We start from the raw sequence: 27,186 nt of genomic DNA, 5'->3' as shown, positions 1-27,186 counted from the left end.
TTTCAAATGTTTTAGATGTTATCTTTAAAAATCTTAACAGGTTTTTTTTCAGTCTTGAAATATTCCATAAAATTTAAGAAGTTATTTACATATGTGGAAAATCAACATCATTTCTGTTGACTTATATTATGATGGTTAAGAAAATTCATGTATAAAATATTTTTCTATCATTTGACAGTAGATATGAAGACATGTAAAAAGCTATAGTAGGAAGCTCTAAGGCAAACTAAGTTTTAAAAATTAATTTCCAGTATGGTCTAATAACAGATATAAAAAATAAGATGAAAATTATGCTAACTTTGAATGTCAAGGGTTCATATCAAACCTACTAAACTTATTAAAATCTCCACACATCTAAAACTATAATGTAATTCACACCTCTCTCTACTCTTAGCAATTAAAAAAATAGTATGCTTATATTAAAGACTCCTCTTTGCTTTTTATAAACTACTTTAGGAAATGAAAATCCTGTGTTTCAAATCATCTTAATTAGAATTACTAAATCAGTCTTCTCTGAAAATAAACCTCAGTTGTCAACTTGTCGAAATCTATTTGTTTTTTCTTTGAGGTTATACGCTCCAGAGAAACTGAAGACCATTCATCAGTCCTTTTAACTTTTACGAGGAATTTTTTTTTTACAAAATAAGAGTGAAAATGTAACACAATAAAAATGAAGATGAAAAAAATCAAAGGAAAATCTATATATTCATAAATAAAAAGTGATTTTATACATCCATATAAGATGGTTTATTTGTCCAAGTTGTGGGGGTTTGCTAGGATTAGTTTCCGTATTTGTAGAAAAAAAAAAAGAAATATTTCCTAAATCTAGAAAATCAAGCTCTGACTGGAATCTGTACCCAGAAATGTTCTCCTATCCACACATTCCTATATGATCAGGGAACATGATTAGTAAGTAGATCTCTTGGGCCTGTTCTACTAGAGTTATTATATTTTTCCCTAATACTTTTTTCTTTAAAAAAAAATTAATATAACATTTGACCCTTTTGTTAAAATTAATCACCTCCTATTTTTTTAAACCAAATTCTTCTCCCAGACTTTTCTGATTTTCCTGTTTCCAGGCCAACAGGATCCTTTGGGGCTGGACTCCTTTCCTCCTTCCCTAATAGACAACTCTCCCACTTCATTCCAGTTCTCAAAGTTGAATTAGAGTGTCTTATCTCAACTACCACATTTTTATACAATTTCCAAACCTGTGCTTTTGAGCTAGTGATCTTTTTACAGAATATAAAATGCCTTTCTGACTTACATCTTTACCTGAAGCTCACACCATCATCACCTTCCCCTCAGAACTGGCTTCTCCTTCTGAGTTTCCCTTTTCTTCTCATGGAATTTCATTTCTCTTTTTTCTTTGTGGAAGCTCCAACTTGAGTCTCCTTTGCCTACAACTTCTCTTTCTCCTCCTCAAGTCAAGCTCTCATTAATTCCTCAGTTCTCCCATTTGTATCTTTCTTTTAATTTATACAACTACCACATCCAATATGTGTCCATTATTAATACCTAAACTGCTTTCATAGCTTCCAACTTGACCTCTTTTATTTTAGTTTCTCCCATTCTACAATTAATCCTACTTTCCACTACAAAGTAAATCTCACAAAAATGTCATAATGATTTTACCCGTTAGTTTGATTTCCAATCTATACTTCCCAAGAGAAGCAAATAGTACATATCTTGCTCAGAGCTATCCAATTCCTAACCTGCTAATCTGTCCTATATGGTCCCATCAGAAAGTTCTTCCCATACTTTTTGCTGATATTCTGTCTGTATTTCAAGGGTCAGCTCAGATTTTCCTCCTCCATGAATCTTTTCTCAGAATGCAGTGACTTCTGCTTCTTGAAACTTACTGCCTTAACAGTGTGCCTAACTGGAGCAGCTCCAGAGAAACACTCAGCAAGGCACCAAATCACAAAGCTGCTAGTAAGTTGCTTACAAGTCCCCTTACAAGTCATTTTACCTCTCCAAGCCTTGGGTTCTCACTTAAGGTGGAAAAAAAAAAGATGGAATTGTTTAAAAGACGCAATAACCCAAGTGTCTTCGGATATTCAAACTTCATTGTAAATTGAGTCTTTTCAATAAACCGAAGGGTAAATATTGAAACAAATAATATGCCTGCTTTTTGATACATGATACCTAATATCATAAATTACATTATGTAGGCCCCTGAGAAATATTTTGCTGATTGCTGAATAACAAACCTGTTGTAGGCAGCATATTTAAAGAGCCCAAATTATAAGTTCTGGCCTTTGATGCTCAACTCTGGGTTTAATGCTGTAAGTATACCTAGCCATCAAGGGACAATTCCCTACAAGCCTTTTGGAAATCAATTATAAATAACTAAAATCAAGTTCAAGTTTTTATAGGGGAGACAATGAAATATAAAGAACTGTGAGTAGGAAAGAGAGTCAGAAGAGGATACCAGACCTGAGGGGACAGGGATGACTGTGTTGGTCTCCAGGTGAGAGGGTAAGATCTAAGTAGAAACCCTTGAGAGGTAGAGCAAAAAAGACATCTTATATTCAGTAAAGAGATCAGATCATGAACTAAGATAACAAGGACTCTAGTATAGAAAAAGTGAATTTTAACTTAATTTTCTGACATTTAATAGTCATTTAAATTAGCTTCTGATATGGTCTTCTTGTCTGAGAAATAGTTACTGAAAACTGCCTATCATACTTAAGAGAAAGCAAACTGCAAATGATAAAATATTACAAAATGTAAAGTAATTATTGCTGTTTCATAAATCCAAGGGCATTCTATACTGAATGTAAGGTACTCGAATGCTAACTTCAGCCAGCCTGCCCTTCCACCATGGGAGAATGTTTGACTGTACTTGTTTGTCATCCAGGAAATCATTTAGACCTACATTTCTAAACACAAGAACTTTGCTGTGAGGGAGGAGCAAGTTCAGTCTTCCAGATGGAGAAAGTTTTCTAACAGAATAAGAGGAAAAGATATTTCTTTACAGTCTGGGAATTCTGAACTCTCTCCCTCTTCTGAGATGTAGATGCCAGTGTCTTTGTGCTTTCTGCCAATGCAACCAAATCATTGAATTTTGGAAATACAAGGGAATAACATGGTTTAAAAAAATCAATTTGTTCTAAGAGACTATATATTTTCACCCTCAAAGGAATTACATGCATGGATTATTTCATAACATATTAAAAAACCTTTCATTTTTATGATGTATATGGCACCACTTGTGACTTTGGTGTTCGTGTCTTAAAGACTATAACTTGCTCATAAAAATAAATCAGATGTTTCTACAGAGCTGTATAATGCTGCTACCGTCTGCTTACACCCAGTACCTAATGAGGCATGAGACAGGCTCTGAGCACAATCAAGTTGTTTACTTTCCTCTGGCCAATAAAAAACAACAAAAAAGTATTAGAGCTTATATTCATCTATAACATAGAGGAAATGGACATGGAGAGAAAAACAAACAATCTTTAACATTAAAATGCCTGCAAGTTTTTCTATTACAAGACAAAGATAAGTGATGATGAACCAGAAAGGATTAGAACGATGGTACTATCTATCAACAGCATCAAGGTGAGGAAGAGAATGGGTTGATAGCAGCTAAAGATACTGCCTTCATACCTCTGTGATCCTTTTAGTCATCCAAAAAGATCTTTGCTGCTGTTGTCAACTTAGATGAAAGAAGAGTCCCAGAAAGAAAAAAAAATGCCTTTTAATAGAGGGCACAAAAAAAGATAAGAATCTTGTTATGCAAATAACCCTAGCTTTGGAAATGTCTTCTTAAAAAATTAAAACACCTAAAGCTTGGTTTTGCAAGGAAAATATTAACATTGGCAACAATGACAGTTTTATTGTGTAGTAATTTAAAATATCCTAAAGTGTGATTTTAGGGAGTATTTAAGAGGAATATGAGATTGCTGTGGCAAGACTTTTCTATATTTCTGTTGAAAAACATCATTTGCTAGCAACGTTTATGATAATACAGGACCTTTAGGTCTTTAGCAGGAACAGAGGCAGAAAAATAAATAAGAATGGGGGCTGCCACCATACTGATAGTCCCAGCCAACTCACAAAGGCACCTGTTGGCCTTCTTGCAAATCTGGTTCTTGCCTCTGAGCAAAGAGAAAAGTCAGGAAAGTGAGACCACAGTGCTTCACAAATGTTCAATTTATTCATAAGAGTCATATCTCTGCCAGTGGAATAAACAACCTTGTACAGTGCCTCAGTTTCTCTTCAACACAGAGAACCAATACCCCTTTATTTTCCTTTAGAATCCTTTTTTATAAACCTCCCAACTGCTGCCCCAATCATTGCCCTAAGAGAATCCTAAAAACCTCATGTAGCTCCACTCTTGGGGTATTTTTACCTCCTGAAATATTAATATAGTCAACTTTGATAGATCGTTCTGAACAGTTTTCCAAACTGGTTACATCAAATTAACACCCTCTAGCAACATTATGAGAGTTACAATTGCTCCACATTCTTATTTAAAGTCTGGTCAGTCATTATAATTTCAGCCATTTCAGTCATGGCATCTCATTGTGCTGTGGCATCTCCCTACTGACTCATGATACTGAGCACCTTTCGATATGCTTATTGGCTTTTGAGATACCCACCCTGATGAAATACTTATTCAAATGTTTCACCCATATATTATGGAACTACCTGTCTTTTGCTTATAGATTTAAAGAAATACATTATATATTAGAGATACAAGTCTTATGTTTAATACAGGCATTCCAACCAAAAGGCAGATTAATAAGAGAAAAGTACACAGTCATTTAATATGAGTTTTATGTGATGCAGGAGCCTTCAGAAATGAGGATCAAAAAAAAAAAAGAAAAAAGAAAACTATGTATTTTATGCTATCTGATGAAAAAGTGGTTAGTTGTGGGTAAATGTGATTGAACAAAAAGGGATCTCCCTAACAGTAATAAACTCAGCAAGGTCTGATTTCTCAGATCTTCTCTATATCTCTGTGTCCTGAGCAACAAGGCCATTCCTTTCCACTAGGCATAGAATGGACCTCTCGGGAAAGAGGTCTTATGATGTGTTTTCAGAGGAAAGTCAGCTTGGTTTTATGGCCACTTTAAGGGACAAAGAGAAAGGAAAATTCTTTCTAGTTTGTACGGACTGCCTCTGCTATTTCCTCAAATGTCTCAAATGTCTACATGACATATTTTGGGTAGAGTGTGCTGAATCCCAACAATTCAATTAGCAGATGTTCTTAATATTGATGAAGTCTAATTTATCAACTATTTCTTTTCTGAATTATGCTTTTTATGTTCATTTAAGAAATGTTTGCTTCCTTGATTCATGCCTTCATGAACACATTCTCCTAGATTTTCTTCTAGATTTAATTCTATTAAGATTTCCTCTTAGATTTAATTCTATCATTCAATTAAACATAATTTGTGTATGGTATGAGCTAGAGAAACAAAGTTTGTTATATCCCATATAGAAGTCTAATTTATTTGACATCTCTTATTTAAAAACACCTTCTCATACTACTGCATTTTAGTGATTTGCTTGCCAGAAGGTAGGTGATCATATGTGTATGTTTCTGGACTCTCTCTGGTTCCACTGATATAGAAGAGAATCAAAAATGGTACAAAATAAGGAGCTGATTCTGTTTGGCAAAATCTACTACAGATAAACAAATCATATCACCCTGCAATTCTACTCCCATCATAGCCAGCAGAAATTAGTACATGAACAAAAATAATAGTCAAAAATCAGAAATGTCACAAATATCCACAAATAATAGAATGTGTAAATACATTGTGGTATATTCATACAATGAACAACAATGTTTAAAAGTTTTATAATATTACTGCATAGCAATAAAATGAACAAACTACTTGTGCATACAACATGGAAACCTTACAGACATAATGATGCATGAAACAAGCCACACATAAGAGAATATACATGATTTCTTTACATGAAGTACAAAAAATAGGCAAAACTAACCTGTGCCAATAAAGTGAAAATAGTGATGACTTCTTGGAGACTGAGGAGGGGGTTCATAGGAAAGAAACAAGAGAGAACTTTCTAAGATTCTGCAAAGAGTGTATTTCTTGGTTTGGGTAGTGGTTACATAGGACTGTAGACATAGAAAAATTCATCAAGATGTATACTTAAGATTTCTACATTTTATTGCATGTTATTGTATTGGTTTCTATCATTAGCCTAATAAATCACCACAAATTTAACAGCTTAAAAAACACAAAACTTTCACACAGATCTATAAGAAGTCCAGAATGGCTCAACTGATTTCTCTGATTTAGATGTCACAGGGCCAAAATCAACATGCTGGCAAGCTAGACTCCACATGATGGTCTCCTGGAAAAATCCATTTCCAAGCTCATTCTGGTTATTGATAGAATCATCTTCCTTGCCTTTGTAGGACTCAGGCCCCCATTTCCTTGAGGTTTTTGCCAGTAGTCACCCCAAGCTCATGAGGTCTTCTACTTGTCCTCACAGTTGGGCTCTTGCATCTCAAGAGCAAATGAGAGTTCATTAACTCCTTCTTAAAATCTGTTAACATTCCTTCCTTCATTATCTCCTCCATCCTCCTCTTCTACCATATCTTTGACTCTTTGGCCTCTCTCTTTTGCTTTTAAGGGTTCATATGATCATACCGGGCTCACAAAGATAGTCTAGTGTAATCTCCTTATTTTAAAGTACATATTCTGAATTATATCTACAAAGTCCTTTATAATATGTAACATATTCACAGGATCCCCATTAGAGTGAACATTTGGTGGAGATCATTACTTGAACAACCACAGTTATCTCCAACAACTTTTCGATGAAAATTCAAGTACCTTTCTCAAAGAAACTAGAAATAAGCCCATGTAGTTTATCTTTAGCCTAGACTTCTCTCACATTTTGTCTTATTCCAATTATATCCTTGACCCACTCCATGTTTGTGCTCTCAAGAAAGTAGAATATTAATAAGCCAGCTTCTCCTTATTTCATCTTTATCATATATTAGTCATAGGCATCTAAATCCAGAGTTATTATATTTCTAATATGAAAATGACATAAAACTACATTTCTATACTTATTAATTCCTGCAACCAAATACATTTTATATGGTTAGTTATTGACTTAATTATAATTCCCTCTGGTCAGATCTAGTCTCTAGTCAGCTGGTACACTTTAAACATTAAGAACAACATTTCACTGTTACTTAGGGCACTATGTCAAACATAGGTTTTACAAGTATGCTCTCAAAAAGCAAACACATTTAAGAAGTTTTTTGCAATATTGGTTTATTCATTTCAATTTAGTTCAAAACTCACCTTTGGAACCATCACTTTTATTTGATGAAGATGCTTAAGAAAGAAATTCACCCAAACTACTTGGTAATTTATGCAGTTGTGCTGTCAAAATCTGATGTACTTTCAACTTCCAAAGCACGTATATTCTTGTGCTGTTTTCCACATAATCCAGCATCAAATAAAGGCATCAGTAATTTTGACTTGATTGCACTATAATTATTCAAATATCTTTAATTTATGCTCTGGCCTAATTTCCATATCCGTTGTTATCATTAAAAGTGATTATTATAGATAATGTACCTAAAGTACTTCCATTAATTGGAAAATGCAATTTTCGAACAGTAACAGTCATAACAAAAACAACTCAATATAAAGGCCACCATGGCAATGTAGTTGTATTTATTTATTTTCAACATAAATCAAGAACAGTAGTATAATCTCAGCATCTAGTATCCCCTTCCAACTTGGCATGATCACTAGAGAGTGAATCTGACCACATCTTGACCAAGGACCATTTCAGTTCACCAAGTCATTCTTCCTGACACCTACAAGTAAGGCAAGCTCCCAGGTTGAGATCAATGTCTTAAGAATACCCTCTTCTGCTGAAGCAGGGATTTGCTTTTTTGCAGCTGCTCAGCAGGGCTCTGCACCTCTTATCAATCAAGGGGAAGCTGCAACATTTCCTCCCCTCTGCAGGAAACGTGTCTCTAGCTGAGACTTATCAGCAGGGATTCTAGCAGTTCTGCCAGATAAGAAAAGAATTCAGGGTCAAGGAGAAGAGAAAAAGGTGAAAAGGAAGGCAAGAGAGAAGACAGGGGTACAAATAAGGAATTAGAGACTGTGTTTATCATACACCCCTCTATAGTGCATCTGCAAGAGGTCTCAGCAGGAAGCTTCTGTGGGGGGTAGAGGATCTTTGATTGTAGATATAAAAAAACTTCAGAAAAATATTGTTCTTTATAGAAAGGTATGATAGAAGAAATAAAGATAGGGAGAAAGGAAACAAAAGGGAAAGAAAAAGAGGCTGTAACCATAAATCTAAAAGCCCCATGATCAGACTTACTTCCCAGACCTGTCTTTTCCTCCATGATGGTCACTCCCTAATTTCTGAGAAATCTACAAATCTTAGAGTTACTGTAAATTCACAGACCTATGAAAATTGTCTCATTTTGAATAAAGCTTAAGTGCACTGTTACACTACACAATTTTCAGATTAGATAAAGCAAATCGAAGTATCAGGCATATTGCAAAGAGATAATGTCAACCTGAAGATCCTAAAAGAATACCAGATCCCTGGCATGCCTCTGATCCAAGATCAGAGAACTGGGTTCACTGGGCTGATGTCATTCCCACACGCCTTCCCATACCACCGCTCACAAAGTTTACTTAAAAGATTAGCCTGAGACCCCAAAAGTGCTGGTGGTTCTTACCCAAATTATACTCTAGGGAATGCATATCTTCACCTTTCACTATCAAATAAAGCTTTTTCTCTTTGCTAAAACTTGAAGCATCTTTAAATTCTTTTCTGGGTCATGTCAAGCACCTGAAAGATCCAAGTAGAGGTCTCTTTTGCCTCTGGAGAGATCTCCCCCAACCCCCTTATTATGACAATAGAAAAAGAAGCTTTAAATAAATCGTATGGTTAAAAAAAAAAAAGAAAGAAAGAAAAGAAAAAGAAGCTTTAAACAGGAGGTAGTACAAAAAAATTTTAAATGCTAAACATTATAAATATTATATTAATTTCCATTTTCATCAAAAGGTCATATATTTCTCTGAACATATAGCAGCCAAAACCTGAACCAAGGATCTGTTATTATAAAACTGTGATATATCCAGTTAAAGATTTTCAGATTACTCTTATTTAATTCCAACTCACATTTAGGATAATTAAACAATTGAATTAAGTCATTAGCAAGGTTTTGAAAGCCTAGAGAATATTGTGACAGTGCCTGAACCCTAGGAAAGTAGAAATATCATAATGCCTGTCTCTCAAAGTAAAGAAAATGCCAGTAAAAAAGAATTATCTAGTCCTAATAGAGGTTTATAATTGTCAGTTCAAATTATTACACTTAATTTTTACCATCTCATTCCTCTATGAAAAAGGCACTTTTTTTCTCTCTAAAAGACAATAAATATCTTATAATACTTTAAAAGGGGAAAAAATAAACTAGATAAAAACCTATCTAGAAATCCAAGAGATGTGAAAATTCTAAAAATTATGTCAAAGCTATGATTCCCAGCTCCACCAGTGATTCAGGTAAAGATAATACTTCTACTAAGGCAGGATAAATGATAATAATATGGCATAACCTTTGAGTTCTGTAAAAGAAAGAAATTTCACATCCAGGAAGGAGAATAACAGAGTGCTTTAAAGGTAAGCAAGTATGTCTAGTATTCCTCTCACAAATAAGTTAACAGTGGGAAAATTAAAAAAATAATTTAACTTCTAACCATGAACTTAAATCTACACTTATTGATCAAACATAATAAGCAGTTCTACCTGTGAGTGGCATCTGAGTCAGTACTGCTCTTGACACAGTGTCCATAATATGGTCATCTGCAAGCCACAATAACCCTCAGGAATGGAGTATAAGAAACACAATCCATATATCAAAGAGGGAAGAAAAAAGGCATATAGTTATAAGACAATCCACAAAGATGTCAGAAAATCTTAGAGAACCCAAAGACCACATCAGGGAATGTAGGATTTAGTATTAGAAACACCTGCTCCCTCTCCTTATCACTACTAAAAAGAAAAAGCAAATAAAAGACAGAGTGTCACAACGGTAGAAGAAAGAAAAGAAAAAAATGAAAACCTCCAAGCTTTTAGTAGAGAGAGTTTTCTTTACTAGATTAATACAAAGAAAAGAAAAGGAAAAGAATACCTTGCCAAGTTTCCAGTGCTCATTTTATCATTTAATTTCACACAAAACAGACCTTAACTTTGCATAAATTCCATAATTTCTAGCCTAGAGCTAGAGGAAATAGGACCCCCTGCCAAACATCAGCTCAGAAAAGTCACATTTGCTTGAGTGTCAGCATGAACAATGCAGCCGAAGGTTAATATTTAATCTGGCCTCTTCTCTGATCCCTAAAATCATGTGGATAAGGTGAAGTTACTTTGAAATTACTGAAAGCGATATTTCATTCACCATGAAACAGAAGTTATGTTGGAAGAAGGGGAAATGAGGAAACCATGCAGAATTTGTGGAAGCTGAATAAATTTTTTGTACTAGCAACATATTAAACAGGCCAACTGATTTGAGAGCATAAAGAATCTGCTTTAATCTTGTCTTTTCATAGGAATAACCCCTTCAGGGACTTCACTTCCTGGGTGTTTATGCTGTGTTACTGAGAAGCAAGTAAAGGAACAGGGAGGATAGATGAAAGGTAAAACGAAAGTCAGTCAGGGATAAGGGGGAGATGCTGGGGCTAATTACAGTCTAAAGTGTTTGACTTCTATAAGAAAATGCCTGAAATTCTTTTGTCTTCCTTTTCCATCTTTATGTATATTAATTTATTTCTTTCAGCATCTATTCCTAAGTTAAGTCTGTTAACTTTCCTTGGATTCCTTTATCAAGGGAGTGTTCCTCCCTTCTTTTCTGCTGGGTTTCAAATGCTACATTGTCCATTCTTACTTTTGGTCACAAAATATACAATACTTATATCTATCTATAGAGGTTCTATGTATTGGAGTCAATGACCCAGTGAATTGTGAGTTATTCCCATTTCTGTACAAATCATGCCCAATACCAACTATATGATAAAGGTACTTTATTCATCCAATTTTACAATTCAAATGATGAGTCATACTTGAAAAAAGTAGTGATTTGACTTTAGAGAATAAAATAGTTTTGAAAAACTAACCAAATGAACTCACAAGACAAGAAAAGGTAACAGGCCAAAATATGCAGTCAGTAATTCTTTTAAGAGTAGACTCCATTTTTAATGTACTCCCTAACATACTCTACAAGACGCGGGGCTAAATATATCTTCAAGCCATTTTTTCCTAATTTCCTTCAAAGCTTTTAAATGGGAGGACTGAGCTGAGAAAAATATATATATACTCAATTATTGTTTTAATGTTGGTACTTTGTAATCTGTCAGCCTTTGAAATCCCATAATATTATATATTTCAGCAAGTTTACAAGTGTCACCTTAGATTTACATTTTCTAGTATATTTTCTGCCTCTCTTTCTGAGTTGTGAAATCCTTGCCATTAGCCTGTTAATTTTCAGGTTAATTAGGGATCACATCTTTCTGAGAGTCTGGCAAAATGCACAAGTGTAACCAGGGCAACTAGCCCCAAACTGTTGCATATACTATATAGCTACTTGAGCGCTATTAAGGAGGCAGAGAATTTGACAAAATACTCAGCTTTCAAAACTCCAATCTCAGTTGAGTTCATCTGATCTTCAGAGTACTAGAGAAGAAAAGGAATGAAAAACTATGATTACAATAGTTTAATTACACAGTTAAGTTTAAAAACATTACTTGAAACCTTGCAGTAATGGTACTATAATGGCTTGAACTTCCTCAGTTACAAATAGATGGGTATAGTCCCTTGAGTGAAAAGACCATATCAGACCAACTTTTTCTTTCCCAAAGCTCTCCCAAAACCAGGCACACAGGAAGTCCTCCAAAAATACTTTCTCCAACAAAGTATACAAAGATAGCCTTCTGAGTAAGGTCTGTCTCTAGCAGAATGTACAAGGAATGAGGAGTTAGAGAGATGTATTAGGTACAAGGTGGCAATTACAGATTGTGGAGGCTGATTATCCAGCTCACAGTAATCTCACAGAGGCCATCTTGAGGGAGTGGTTTCCAGTTTCTCATTCCCTTTTGGGCAATACCATCTTCCCAGACTGTATCATACCTCGTACCATTTACATAGGAACTCTCAGTCTGTTCTGATGGCTATAACAAAATACTTTAGACTGGATAATTTAAAAAAAAAGAAATTTATTGCTCCCAATTCAAGACTCAGAGAAGTCTGGTGCCAGCAGGTTCAATGTCTGAAGAGGGCTCTCTGCTTCATAGACGGCACCTTGTTGCTATTTCCTCACGTGTCAGAAAGGCAAGGTGTCACTTTAGGGCTTTACATAAGGGAGTTAATTCCATTCACTTGGGCAAAACATTCATTACCTAAGTTTTTAATACTATGGTTTTGGTGATCAGGTTTCAACATGTGAATCAGAAGTCGTAAGAACACAAACATTCAGACCACAGCAAGAACAAACCTCATCTCTGTGACCACACAGCACTTAAATGATGGGTAGATTTTTAGAGTCCATCCCAAGGACTTTTCAAATAAAAAGTAAGAGGAGGAGATTTTTGGTTTTCACCTCTTTGTGAAGAAAGGAAATGAAATCAATGAACAAAAAAACAAAGAGAAATGTTAAAAGAGAAAGTTGGTGACAAAGCTTCTGTTTCTGGTCATCTTCTGGTTGTACTAGAGCTCTTCCTAGTGCTATGGAGCAATAAATGTACCTGTTAGTCCTTTTAATTCAAATTGATGCTTGTCACCTGTCACCAAATCATCCCTGACATAAAATAAGTGACTCCCTTCCACAGAGAAAATGCTTCAACTAAGACTCCAAAGGGCTGGGTGAGAAGATATGGCAAGGGAGGGGACTGTGTTTGGAAAAATCACTTTTTGTTGCTGGTTTAGAATGTGTTCTCTTCTTCATAATGAATGTCCCAGCAGAAGCTGGAGATTGTGAATATGCTATTATGCTTTGCACCCTAGAAAAGCACATGAATTTCCTCATGAGAAATATCAGCTTCTAACAAGCAAGGCATCTGAGTCAAGCTAAGAAAGTTAGCCTATAATTCTTTGTTACTCTCCTGGGGAAAATAAGGCTGCAGCAAAATAACGTGGGACAGGCTAGAATCCCTGTAGACTAAATTGGCCCAATTATCTGCCTTAGGCCTTGAACTTTTTCCCCAAACTGAGGTATAAGTCATTCACTCTTTCATCAGAACCTACTGAATGAAATCTTGGTTCTATCCTATCACTCAGTCAGCATTTCTTCAAGAAATAGCATTGCCCATTCTGGCCCCACAACATGATTCTTCCCTGACTCTTCCAAGCTGACTCTCCTTCACATTTTATTGCTCTTTCTCCAAAGTTAATATATTTCCCCAAAGATAACACATTTATATATGTCATTATCTCCATTTTACCCTCATCTCCCTCAGTAAGCTAAAATTACATTCCAACTAACTGGGATGATGTCAATTTTCCATCATTGATATACAATAAATAATTATCTCTTCTAGTTTAAACCAACTGGAAGTGGCCTATTTTTCCTTTTCCTGAAGGTTATCTGGAATATAACAACTCAGTAATAGCTACTGTTAAATACAATGAAAGTCAAATACAATGATCCAGCCATTATTTCTCTCTTATCATCATCACAGCTCTGGAAGATAGAGATGTAAGACCCACACATGACATGAAGGTCCAGGCAGTAATGTTATTCCACCACTATTTTGCCAAGTATGTGTCAGGTTTCTAACATTCCATTCTTCTTAGCACTTTACATGATTGCCTTGTATCATGTTTGTGACCCACCAATAAAAAGGTATGATGACTGGGTCTTATAAATAAAGAACCCAGGGCTCAGTGCAAGACCATGCCCAGGGTAATAGAGCTATAAAACTGTGAGGCAAGAAGGAGGTTCAGGACTCTCAATGCAGAGCCCCTCCCTCTTTTCACTGCACCATAACATAACTCCATGACCCTTTCTTAGTTCAACTGCTGAAAGTTCCCTTCATAAACATGGAGTGATCAAGGTCTACATATAAAAGCTCTTGACTTTTCATCTTCCTTGTGGCCCTTAGTAGTTTACTTTCATGGGGAGAAGAGTGTCTGTATTTTAATAGTTGGCACACATGAGCTTTAGGCTCTTCTATTATGAAAGGAATTTTTCTATTATGAAAGGAAGTTTTAATAAAAGTAAGGACAGGTGAGGCATCATCATATTCATTAATTTCAGAGCTATGACTCCTCAGTTGTCTGGTTTGTGTTCTAATAAAATTCATGCTACCCATGTCTAAAATTGGCATGAATTTTATAATTTAATTCCAAAGAAAATTTTGCCTATTATCACTAGAAGAAATAAGTTTAAATACCTCCAATATGTGTTCTAGAATACATATGTTCTCTGATTCTCTCTCTCAATTGGGTTTTTCTTTTCTTTTTTTTTTTTTTTTTGTATTAGTAGCACTACAACAGATTTCATTTTAACTTAAACTTGGATCCCTAATTGCCTTCAAAGAATTTACATGATGCAGCAAAAAAGTAAAAGTTATTTTTTATATGTAGAAGATAGTCACACATCAGAGCAATTTAAGGGAGTAGACATTTGAAAATCTTCTGGAATATATTAGAATGTTCAAAGGCAGAAATCTACATGCATCACAAAAATACAAAATGAAAAAAACCAATTCAGAATGATCTCCATATTCTGAGTATGAAAAAGGCATTTTCATGGTAATACTGAAAAAAAAAAAAAAGAAGCATAAGTCCTATTAGTGGCCAATAAAAAAAAATAAAACATAAGGAAGAAGTATCAGAATATTAAAGCATGGCCACAATCTTTTGCAGAAATGCCCCAAATTTCTTTGCATTCTTTGTGATACTTGTAGTATTAATTTCTTCATTTTCTTCTCATTTTTTTCTATTCCTTTATATAAGGCATATTGTTGATTTTATTTTACAATTTAGCCCATATGTTATAGAACATCAGGGCAGAATCATAATGAAAGTAGAGGAGAAAGTTAAAAACACTGGACATGGAACTGGATGCAAGAACCAATGAGATTTTGTATTGCCTGACTTTTATAGGGAATTTATTGCATTGTTGGGTTGAATTTTGCTATCGTTAATCTTGTTTAGAAGTTTAAAAAAGAGAAAAGGTGTATTATCATTGAACAGCTATAGGGAAACTTCAGTGGACACTTTTCATGTTTTAGGGTCACTAGCATTTTTGTTTTGTTGTTTTGTTTTGTTTTGTTGGGATGGAACTCAGGGCCTCATGTATTCTAGGCAAGCACTCTCCCACAGAGCTAAACTCCTGTCCCCTCTAGTACTATTTAAAGTTCTTCGAGCCAGAAATTCATTTTCCAGGGTTCTCCACAGTTAGGGCACAGGTATATGATTTTGCTATGACACTCAGAATGACCCTTGCAAATCTCCAATTCAAATGCAAACATCCCCCCACATATGTCTCAGTGAGAGCAGACACATTCAGTAACCAAAATTAGCACTGACATACACAAGGTGTGAAGCTTTATTGTGCACAACCATAGAAATGTAAAGTTGCGCCGCAATTGTGTACAACGAATCAAAATGCATTCTGCTGTCATATATACATAATTAAAATTTTTAAGAGAGTTGATTAGGTTTTTAAGAGTTATACATGCCCTTCTCTTGGGACTGGGTTAATTCTCATGGGACTGGATTAGTTACTGTGAGAGCAGGTTGTTATAAAGCAAGTTGCCCCTCATAGTTTGCCTCTTCCACATGCAGCTGCTTTCCCTCTGCTTTTCTGCTGTGTTGTTCAGGGCCCTATTCAGGTGTGGTTACTCAATCTTGGATTTGGAAATCCAGAACTGTAAAGCAAAATAAACATTTATAAATTAAAAAACAAAAAATTAGCACTGACAGTCTCAATGGTACATTTTGCAGCACCTATACCTGGTGGCAGTTGCAGTATTTCTAAGAGAACAGCACTATAGCATATGAGTGTTGTTTCTAACTGAGCAGCATCAAATCTGGTTTGCCATCTCTCCAAGACATTTTGTGAGCTACAAAGCAATGTCTTTAATAAATTATTTTTCTGCTTAATTTAGCTATATGTCCTTACATGGAATCCTAAGAATACAGAACATAAGGCAGAAGCTGATGTACTAGTAAATTTTTTTATCTGTGCCCTTTTGAAATTAGTATGATTGTAATTTGTTAACTTACTAAAAATGTGATACTAGAAAAATGTTCACAGTGGTTTTTGTTTGTTTGTTTGTTTGTTTAGGTAGTGGAGCTGCAGTAAATTTTTCTTCCTAGTTTCTTTTCAATATGTTTCAAATTACCCTATATTTCTATGGTGTTAACATCTATTTCTTTTGAAATTTTTAAAAAAATGTGTTTTTAAAATGTGAAAAGGAAATGAAAACAAGTCCCTGATTTTGCCAGAAGGGAAAAGCAGAACATAACCAATATGGGATGACAACTAATTCTGGGGATTAACAATCAAAAGGCTTCATGAAATTTCCCTGAATTTGGATGAGTGAATGAAAAAGAAAAACTGATAAAATGAATAGATGATATGAATGAATGAGTGCATCTGCATGATGGACGAGTATTCCAATAGTGGACTGTTTTTCAACAACTTAATTATCAGAGTGAGAAATGTACTCCAGGACAGAAATTCCTCTTCTGTTGCACCTTCCCTTATTTCTCCCCTTTGCCTCATTGCTTGATGAGAAGACTCATTCCCATCTCTCCCAGTTTTTTTTTTCTATACCCATATATTGAAAACACAAACACAGGCCATGACCCAAATAGCGGCTGCACAACATTCAGGTTCTGGGCAATAGTCCCTTGGACTGAAATTCCCCTTAACAGAGATCAAGACTTAAATAACTTGCAAGGCCCAAACTTGAAAGTGGATCTTTGCCTTCTCCTTATCCTCTGATACAAATCCAGGGCCAAGATAAGAATTCTTTACATTTTTTCTTTGTGCTCCTACAGACCCTACTTATTTTTAGAAAAGAAATTATTGATTAAGTTATTTTTATATTGAAAAATTTAAATATTCTGCAACATTATATCAACCTGCCTCTCCAAGATGATATTGTACACATACCCTGAGAGTCAATTTCCTGAACCTCTTTTACTGGATTGTCTTGTTTTCTTTGTTTATATTATTGATTTATGGAAAATCATTTGGTGAATATTGAATTTTCACTAGATGAGAAGGTCCTAATAAATAGCAAGGAGATGGAGAGGGATATAATGTAACGGGGATAATAAAGCCTTGTATCTGTACTGAATAAATAAATAAATAAATACTGTAGTTCATGATCCCTAATACATAGGACATATATCAGATACCCAAAAAAAAAAATAGAATAAACTTTTCAATCATAGAACACTGTTTTTCTTTTCTTTCCAGGAGAGGCAGGCTCATATGGTGTTTCACAGTTCAATAAATTTTGGGTGGGGTGGGCTCAATAAAATTTCATTTAAAATCAAATTTACACATGGAAACCCTCTGATTTTCCGTGTATTAACGTTGGTGTAATAGCTGATAAGAGAGTCTACTGGGCTATAATTTTAAGACACTTCAATGCTTTTGGCAGATATGAAATAATGCCCTACTTAAAGGCAATTCTACTTACTTGAATCAAAGGATGAACTCAAAAATAACATAACTGCTACCTCTGGGGAAAAGATTTTTAAAGTGCTATCCTTTACTAGAACTCAAAAAAAAAGTACAAAGTTAATTCTATAAAACATGACCTAAAACAACATAAAACTCTTATAAACAGAAAATTTAGAAAGAAAAGGATAGGAAGGGAGGGAGGGAGGAAAAAAGATACATGACCTAAGTAGCTCTTCCAATATGATAAAGAGCAGTTACTCAGTAAATAAATATTTATTAAGATACTTCAGAATATGTAGAATTATATGAAATATTAATTATAAAATACAACATGAAATATTGAATATTATATAAAAAATGCAGGCTCTGTCTTTAAGTGTTTACAATCCAATAGAAAAGATAAACAGTCCAGCACAGGTTTGGTGTGTGTGTGTGAAGAGTGAAGATTCTTCTCTTCTCCTTTGCTATCCCACAGCTCCACTCCTAAAAAGGGAAGGACTATTGAGGATGGGTTCTTATAATCATGAGTTGTCCATCCTGAAGCTGGTCCTGTCAATCATGTGTCCTGTTAATATAGCAATGCCAAGAGCCAATGCTCACTTTCCTATTGTCTGCATTTCCTGAACAAAGCCTCCTTAAGAGCTGCTTTTCTATCCACATGAATCTAGCTCTGCCTACCTATAAGGCAGCTCATACTTCCATTTGAACCAATCCATTCATTCTCTACATAAAAATTCACTACACACAATGGAATGAATAATTTCAGAATTCACTGGATTTGGATAAATTAAAGAAAATAAAGATGCATGTGTAGAAGCCATTTATACTGAGTGCTAAATGTGACTCCTACCATACATAGTATAAGGCAAAGGTAAGCATATGCTATGGAACCATACAGTCCCCAGTTTTCCTTCTTGCTTTGTTATTGTATAGCTATGTTACTCTGAAAAAAAATCTCCCTGTTTTTGACACTGTCCTTCTTTCAGGAAACTTCCACCTAATACCCATGGGAATGGATGTCATTCCATGACCCATTTTTCTCCCTCAAGAAATACATTTTTTTCAATGGATCCACAAAAATGTTGTGGGACTCCAAAAGATTAACTAGAAAGGGGAACTGTTTGCAGTGCTGGAATATTCTATATTGGTTTGTAGTGGTTGTTATACAAGTGAGATTCATACACTGTACATTTAAGTGTTGAATTTTATGTAATTTATACCATAACAAAACATAAAATCATATTTAGATTTGTAGTGTTGTTTTTATCAATGTATACCTTATTTATTGGTGTTTATTTTCCATTTCTATAGTGAGACACTAATTCTTTATTCTCTGGCACTACCCCATTCCTCTGAAAGGATTATTTCGAACATCATCTTCTAGTAGCTGTCCCTCAGCTCACAGAGACTCACAGTCTAACTGCAGGATTTCTGAAGGAACTACTGGCCATTGTGGATTACCCCAGGAGCTGGCAGCTGACACAAATTGGACCAACAAGTCCCTTTCCTAGAGATATGCCTTATGCCTTTGTAGTGCTAGAACCTTTAATATTTTATTTTGGAAGCTATCAATAGCCCTATGGTCCAGAATGATGAAAATGATACAATTTGCTGAAAGGAAACATTCTGATGCAGATAAACTGAATGGTACTGAGTTAAAAAAAAAAAAAAAGTTCTGACCCTTTAAATGATATTTTTCCTAAAGTTTGTTGCATCCCCCTCCTTGATCTTTCATTCTTCTTTATCTATGTCTCAGACTCTTTCCTCTCTCAAAAAGCACCTTTAACTATGAACTTAATTAGGCTTCTGCCTCATGCAACCAAGAGTACTTATTTATACATCATCCAAATTAGTATATTTATATTTTAATGCTGGGCTCTCACGCGAGAGCTTTTTTCCTCAAAATTCACTTAAATGTCATGAACAGAATGAACGAAATAAGTTAACTGCCTATGAAGATTTTGTTTCATTGGGTATTCGATATGCACATGAAATAAGTTTTCCTTAATATGTATTTGTAAATACTGAATCTTACCAAATACATACATAGTTGTATAATCAAGCTGGCACTTAAATGTTAACAACCACCCTTTGAAATACATCACAGTTGATATGAACAGAATAGGATTTATTATTTCTTGAAATATCTTTATACAGTGGAGGTTCTGTTCCTGCTCCTCTTCTGCTCATGGCTTTGCATCAAGTCCCCATCAAAACAAGTTCAAAAGTACAAATCAAAGTGCATTTTCCTGTGAAGAATGAAGACAGAATTTTGAGAGGCCAAAGTTTAGGTCAGTATGAAATACATATATGTTCATCTGATGCCTATTATTGTCTTAAACAAATGGTGAAATAGTTACTTTTTAAAAAACTCTCTAAATTTGACTGCCTGCATGTAATCCCTGGTTCTCCCACTTCCGAACTCTATATCCTTGAACAATCACCTCCTTGTGCTTCAGATTCCCCACTTGTGAAGTGATGATAATAATGTACCTCCTCTGTCAAAAAGACATGTGTTCCTGTGTTCATTGCTGCATATTCACTATGGAGTCAAAGGGTCCATCTAAGGATAAATGGATAAAGAAAATGTGGTGTGTACATATAATGGAATATTATTCAACCTGAAGAAAGAAGAAAACCAGTCATTTGTGACAACCTGAATAAACCTAGACGACATTATATGAAATAAGTGAGGCAGAGAGAGACAAATATTACATGATCTCACTTATATGTGGAATTTTTAAAAGTCACAAATTCATAGAAGTAGAGCAGAATGGTGGTTACCATAGGCTGGGGATTTGGGGAGTGAAGGAGGGTATCAAGGAGAAGTTACTTTCTTAAAGTATAACAAAATTTCAATTAGGAGAAATAAGTTAAAGACATCTATTGTACAACGCAGTGACTATAAATAATAACAATGTATTAAGTCCTTTAAAATGAGATGAGAGTAAATTTTTCAGAGTTCTCAACAGAAAAAAATAATTGTAAATATGTGAGGTAAAAGATATGTCAATTACAGGATAAGGTAGCACATGCCTGTAATGCCAACATGTTGTTTGCAACAAATTGTGATTTTTATTTGCATATATATGTATGTATACATGTGTGGCTTTTTGTTATAATGACCAGACCATTTTTATTTAATCAGATACCATCAGTTAAGATGCACTGTATTATTACAAAGAAAAACATTACCTATATGTGTGTTTATATATTTAATGTGTGTAAATGTATATTACAGATTTGAAAAAATAATAGTGCCCAGTAAAGCATTCAGAATACCTGGTGTGCCATAATACTATATAAAAAAAAACTATTATTTATTTTTTTATTTTTAAATTTATTTTTAACTGATATATAAAACCATAAAAATTGTACATATTCATGTTTCAATACATGTATACATTGCATAATGTTTAAATCAGGTTAAACATATTTATCTCCTCAAACATTTATCATTTCTTTTCTTTCTTATTTTTATTTACTTATGTTTTAGTGCTGGGGTAGGACCCAGGGCCTCATACATGCTAGGCAGGAGTTCTACTACTGAGCTATGCCTCCAGCCCTATAATTTCTTTATAACAAAAATTTTCAAAAACACTTTTTTTCTAAACTTATTAATGTATAGTATATTATTATAATTGCTATACTTTATATATTTATTATTTTAATGTCCTACACACTGTGGTATAGTATAGATGACAACTATACAACTGAGTAATCAACTCATTTATTCTTATACTTTGAAAAATTCCTGCAATTAAAATTTATTGGTATATGGTTGAACTGCTCATTTATTGGAGAAAATAAGAATGTTTTATAATAGAATGGAAATTTTTGAAATATCTAAGTGAATTGAAGTTCTGTTTGCTAAATAGACACTCTCAGGAACAACATTTTTATTACATAAATTGTAGAATGTATTTAATTTATCAAAGCTAGCACTTTCCTATAACCAGAAGACCCAAGGATTAATAATGATCAAGGTTGATTGACCTAATATTATATTTAAAGCATAACAATATTCCATTTAGGAGTAATTTATGTACTTATCATTCATAAACTTTCCCCCAACATTTTTTATTTAATAGAAATCACCTTACTTTTACACACAATGCATATTTCCTGAAAAGATGCAAAAGTCAAAAAATAGATTTCCTTTCCAAGGGGTTGCACTCCCAAAGAACTAAGTACTAATTATATCTCAAGTTACACTGTCTGTTAATTTTATGTGTTCCCTTCACAGCTGAATATACATTCAACTGGTTAAGTGTAGTAGGCACCAAGTTGTGATTACTCCTAATGCTTTCTAGCACTTGACTCGATTATTTCATATTTATAACACCTGGGCTTTTTAACCATATCTATCAATAAACTTAATTTTTCTCATTTTCACTCTCCCACTCCTGTTTTTTTAATATATGTATATTAAATGTGTGTGTGTGTGTGTGTGTATAAGTTGTGGATGGACAAAATACCTTTATTTTATTTGTTTATGTTTACATGGTGCTGGGATGGAACCCAGTGCCTCACACATGCTAGGCAAGTGCTCTACCACTAAGTCACAACCCTGGCCCCCCACTCCTGTTTTTATCCAGAAGTTTAAGTGTGGTTGATTACACCCATGTCTTTTTTGGATCTGCCAGCTTTAGAGATCACATAAGCTTAGAGTTGTTAGGGTCCACCATCCCTCCATATTGAATGACTAACAGGGAACCTAATGGCAGGAGCAGCTGTAAAGAAAGCCAAGAGATACATCCTGGTGTAATCATTTGAGCCCTTAGATCCAGCCATGACTGCAGTCTACCCTTGGATTTTTTAGTTGTTAACAGTGGGGGAAATCCTTTTTCCTTAAATTTTAACCATTTACTATACAATATCAATACAGAAAATACTACTTTCAAATCACCATTTAAGAAACAAAACATTGCCATTGATCCCAGAAGTCCCTCCATGTACCCTACTTGTATTTCAAACCTTCCCTTCTGAGCCCAAGAAAGTAAACACTATCCTTTTATAGAAGTAAATTCTTCATGATTCTTCGTAGTTTTGCATCCAAATGTGCATCCAAAGCCACTATTTTCATGTTCATTACTATAATTTAAGTCTTGTATTATGCCCACTTCCTTATTTTCTTCCTTTACAATTGATCTGTGAAGAACTCAGGATACTTTACCTGTCTAGTTTCCTGTCTGGAATTTATTGACTATACATGTGTGGTACAGTTCAGCATGTTCCTCTGTCCTTCATATTTCCTGTTCTGTATTTCCAATTTCTAACAAATTGGTATCTGGATCTAAAGGTCTGATTAGATTCAGTTTCAATGCCTTTGGCAAGACATAGGTGGTATGGGTTTTCTTATATCAAGTAAACAATGTCTAGCTTTCTCAATTGTGATACAAGCAGCCTCATCTTGAGAGCATTCTCTAGAGAACCCCTGGACTCAAGATGACATCTTCAGCATTAGGAGTGTGAATTGCTACTGAGCTAGCCAGTGTTTCTATATCTTATCAAGTAGCCTTTCTCTATATTCAAGAATTTAGGCTGAAACTTCAATTCAAATTCATGGCTACAGAGTTTTTTTTTTTAATTTAATCTTTTCTAGACTACAAATGTATGCCCTCTTCCACATACAGTATTCTGGTTTTCAAGAACACTGAGTATAATGGAATTAGAATACACCATAATTACTCAGTTACTTTCTCCTAAATTAAACACACAATAGTCTTTTTTTTTAATTTTTTATTGTGGCTTGTTCAAAACATTACAAATTTCTTGACATATCATATTCCACACTTTGATTCAAGTGGGTTATGAACTCCCACCTTCACCCCATACACAGATTGCAGAATCACATCAGTTACACATCCATTGATTTACATATTGCCATACTAGTGTCTGTTGTGCTCCGCTGCCTTTCCCATCCTCCACCCTCCCCCCTCCCCACCTCTCCCCTCCCCTCCCCTCCTCTCTCTCTACCCCCTCCACTGTATAACCCTGAGGGTCTCCTTCCATTACCATGCAATTTCCCTTCTCTCTCCCTTTCCCTCCCACCTCTCATCCCTGTTAAATGTTAATCTTCTTCTCCTGCTCTTCGTCCCTACTCTGTTCTTAGTTACTCTCCTTATATCAAAGAAGACATTTGGCATTTGTTTTTTAGGGATTGGCTAGCTTCACTTAGCATAATCTGCTCTAATGCCATCCATTTCCCTGTAAATTCTATGATTTTGTCATTTTTTAATGCAGAGTAATACTCCATTGTGTATAAATGCCACATTTTTTTTATCCATTCGTCTATTGAAGGGCATCTAGGTTGGTTCCACAGTCTTGCTATTGTGAACTGTGCTGCTATGAACATCGATGTAGCAGTGTCCCTGTAGCATGCTCTTTTTAGATCTTTAGGGAATAGACCAAGAAGGGGAATAGCTGGGTCAAATGCTGGCTCCATTCCCAGCTTTCCAAGAAATCTCCATACTGCTTTCCAAATTGGCTGCACCAATCTGCAGTCCCACCAGCAATGTACAAGTGTACCCTTTCCCCCACATCCTCGCCAGCACTTGTTGTTGTTTGACTTCATAATGGCTGCCAATCTTACTGGAGTGAGATGGTATCTTAGGGTGGTTTTGATTTGCATTTCTCTGACAGCTAGAGATGTTGAGCATTTTTTCATGTACTTGTTGATTGACTGTATGTCCTCCTCTGAGAAGTGTCTGTTCAGGTCCTTGGCCCATTTGTTGATTGGGTTGTTTGTTCTCTTATTGTCTAATTTTTTGAGTTCTTTGTATACTCTGGATATTAGGGCTCTATCTGAAGTGTGAGGAGTAAAGATTTGTTCCCAGGGTGTAGGCTCCCTATTTACCTCTCTTATTGTTTCTTTTGCTGAGAAAAAACTTTTTAGTTTGAGTAAGTCCCATTTGTTGATTCTAGTTATTAACTTTTGTGCTATGGGTGTCCTATTGAGGAATTTGGAGCCCGACCCCACCGAATGTAGATCGTAGCCAACTTTTTCTTCTATCAGACGGCGAGTCTCTGATTTGATATCAAGCTCCTTGATCCATTTTGAATTCACTTTTGTGCATGGCGAGAGAAAGGGATTCAGTTTCATTTTGTTGCATATGGATTTCCAGTTTTCCCAGCACCATTTGTTGAAGATGCTATCCTTCCTCCATTGCATGCTTTTAGCCCCTTTATCAAATATAAGATAGTTGTAGTTTTGTGGATTGGTTTCTGTGTCCTCTATTCTGTACCATTGGTCCACCCGCCTGTTTTGGTACCAGTACCATGCTGTTTTTGTTACTATTGCTCTGTAGTATAGTTTGAAGTCTGGTATCGCTATACCGCCTAATTCACACTTCTTGCTTAGCATTGTTTTTGCTATTCTGGGTCTTTTATTTTTCCATATGAATTTCATGATTGCTTTCTCTATTTCTACAAGAAATGCCGTTGGGATTTTGATTGGCATTGCATTAAACCTATAGAGAACTTTTGGTAATATCGCCATTTTGATGATGTTAGTTCTGCCTATCCATGAACAGGGTATATTTTTCCATCTTCTAAGATCTTCTTCTATTTCTCTCTTTAGGGTTCTGTAGTTTTCATTGTATAAGTCTTTCACCTCTGTTGTTAGGTTGATTCCCAAGTATTTTATTTTTTTTGAAGATATTTTGAATGGAGTGGTTGTCCTCATTTCCATTTCAGAGGATTTGTCGCTGATATACAGGAATGCCTTTGATTTATGCGTGTTGATTTTAAATCCTGCCACTTTGCTGAATTCATTTATTAGCTCTAATAGTTTCTTTGTAGAGCCTTTTGGGTCTGCTAGGTATAGAATCATATCATCTGCAAATAGTGATAATTTAAGTTTTCTTTTCCTATTTTTATGCCTTTAATTTCTTTCGTCTGTCTAATTGCTCTGGCCAATGTTTCGAGAACTATGTTGAACAGAAGTGGAGAGAGAGGGCATCCCTGTCTTGTTCCAGATTTTAGCGGGAATGCCTTCAGTTTTTCTCCATTCAGAATGATGCTAGCCTGAGGCTTAGCATAGATTGCTTTTACAATATTGAGGTATGTTCCTGTTATCCCTAGTTTTTCTAGAGTTTTGAACATAAAGGGATGCTGTACTTTGTCGAATGCTTTTTCCGCATCTATCGAGATGATCATATGGTTCTTATTTTTAAGTCTATTGATGTGGTGAATAACATTTATTGATTTCCGTATATTGAACCAGCCTTGCATCCCAGGGATGAATCCTACTTGATCATGGTGCACAATTTTTTTGATATGTTTTTGTATCCGATTCGCCAGAATTTTATTGAGGATTTTTGCATCTAGGTTCATTAGAGATATTGGTCTGTAGTTTTCTTTCTTTGAAGTGTCTTTGTCTGGTTTAGGTATCAGGGTGATGTTGGCCTCATAGAATGAATTTGGAAGTTCTCCCTCCTTTTCTATTTCCTGAAGTAGCTTGAAAAGTATTGGTATTAGTTCTTCTTTAAAGGTTTTGTAAAATTCTGCTGTATACCCATCCAGTCCTGGGCTTTTCTTAGTTGGTAGTCTTTTGATGGTTTCTTCTATTTCCTCAATTGATATTGGTCTGTTTAGGTTTTCTATATCCTCCTGACTCAATCTGGGCAGATCATATGACTTAAGAAATTTATCTATGCCTTCACTATCTTCTAATTTATTGGAGTATAAGGATTCAAAATAGTTTGTGATTATCTTCTGTATTTCTGAAGTGTCTGTTGTGATATTGCCTTTTTCATCCCGTATGCTAGTAATTTGAGTTCTCTCTCTTCTTCTCTTCGCTAGCATCGCTAAGGGTCTGTCGATTTTGTTTATTTTTTGAAAGAACCAACTTTTAGTTTTGTCAATTTTTTCAATTGTTTCTTTTGTTTCGATTTCATTCATTTCAGCTCTGATTTTAATTATTTCCTGCCTTCTACTTCTTTTGCTGTTGTTTTGCTCTTCTTTTTCAAGGATTTTGAGATGAAGTATGAGATCATTTATTTGTTGGTTTTTTCTTTTTTTAAGGAATGAACTCCAAGCAATGAATTTTCCTCTTAGAACTGCTTTCAATGTGTCCCATAGATTCCGATATGTTGTGTCTGTGTTTTCATTTATCTCTAAGAATTTTTTAATTTCCTCCTTGATGTCTTCTATAACCCATTGATCATTCAGTAACCTATTGTTCATTCTCCAAGTGATGTATGCTTTTTCCTTCCTTCTTTTATCGTTGATTTTCAGTTTCATTCCATTATGATCAGATAAGATGCATGGTATTATCTCTACTCCTTTATATTGTCTAAGAGTTGCCCTGTGACATAATATATGATCTATTTTTGAGAAGGATCCATGTGCTGCTGAGAAAAAAGTGTAACTGCTTGATGTTGGGTGGTATACTCTATATATGTCAATTAGGTCTAGGTTATTAATAGTGTTATTGAGTTCTATAGTTTCCTTATTCAACTTTTGTTTGGAAGATCTGTCCAGTGGCGAGAGAGGTGTGTTGAAGTCTC

The sequence above is a fragment of the Marmota monax genome, unplaced genomic scaffold (assembly GCF_021218885.2).
Source record: "Marmota monax isolate L192 unplaced genomic scaffold, Marmota_monax_Labrador192_F-V1.1 WCK01_AAM20220418_F8-fsc00007, whole genome shotgun sequence".
Lineage (NCBI taxonomy): Eukaryota > Metazoa > Chordata > Mammalia > Rodentia > Sciuridae > Marmota > Marmota monax.
Note: the sequence above shows the minus strand (reverse complement) of the source record.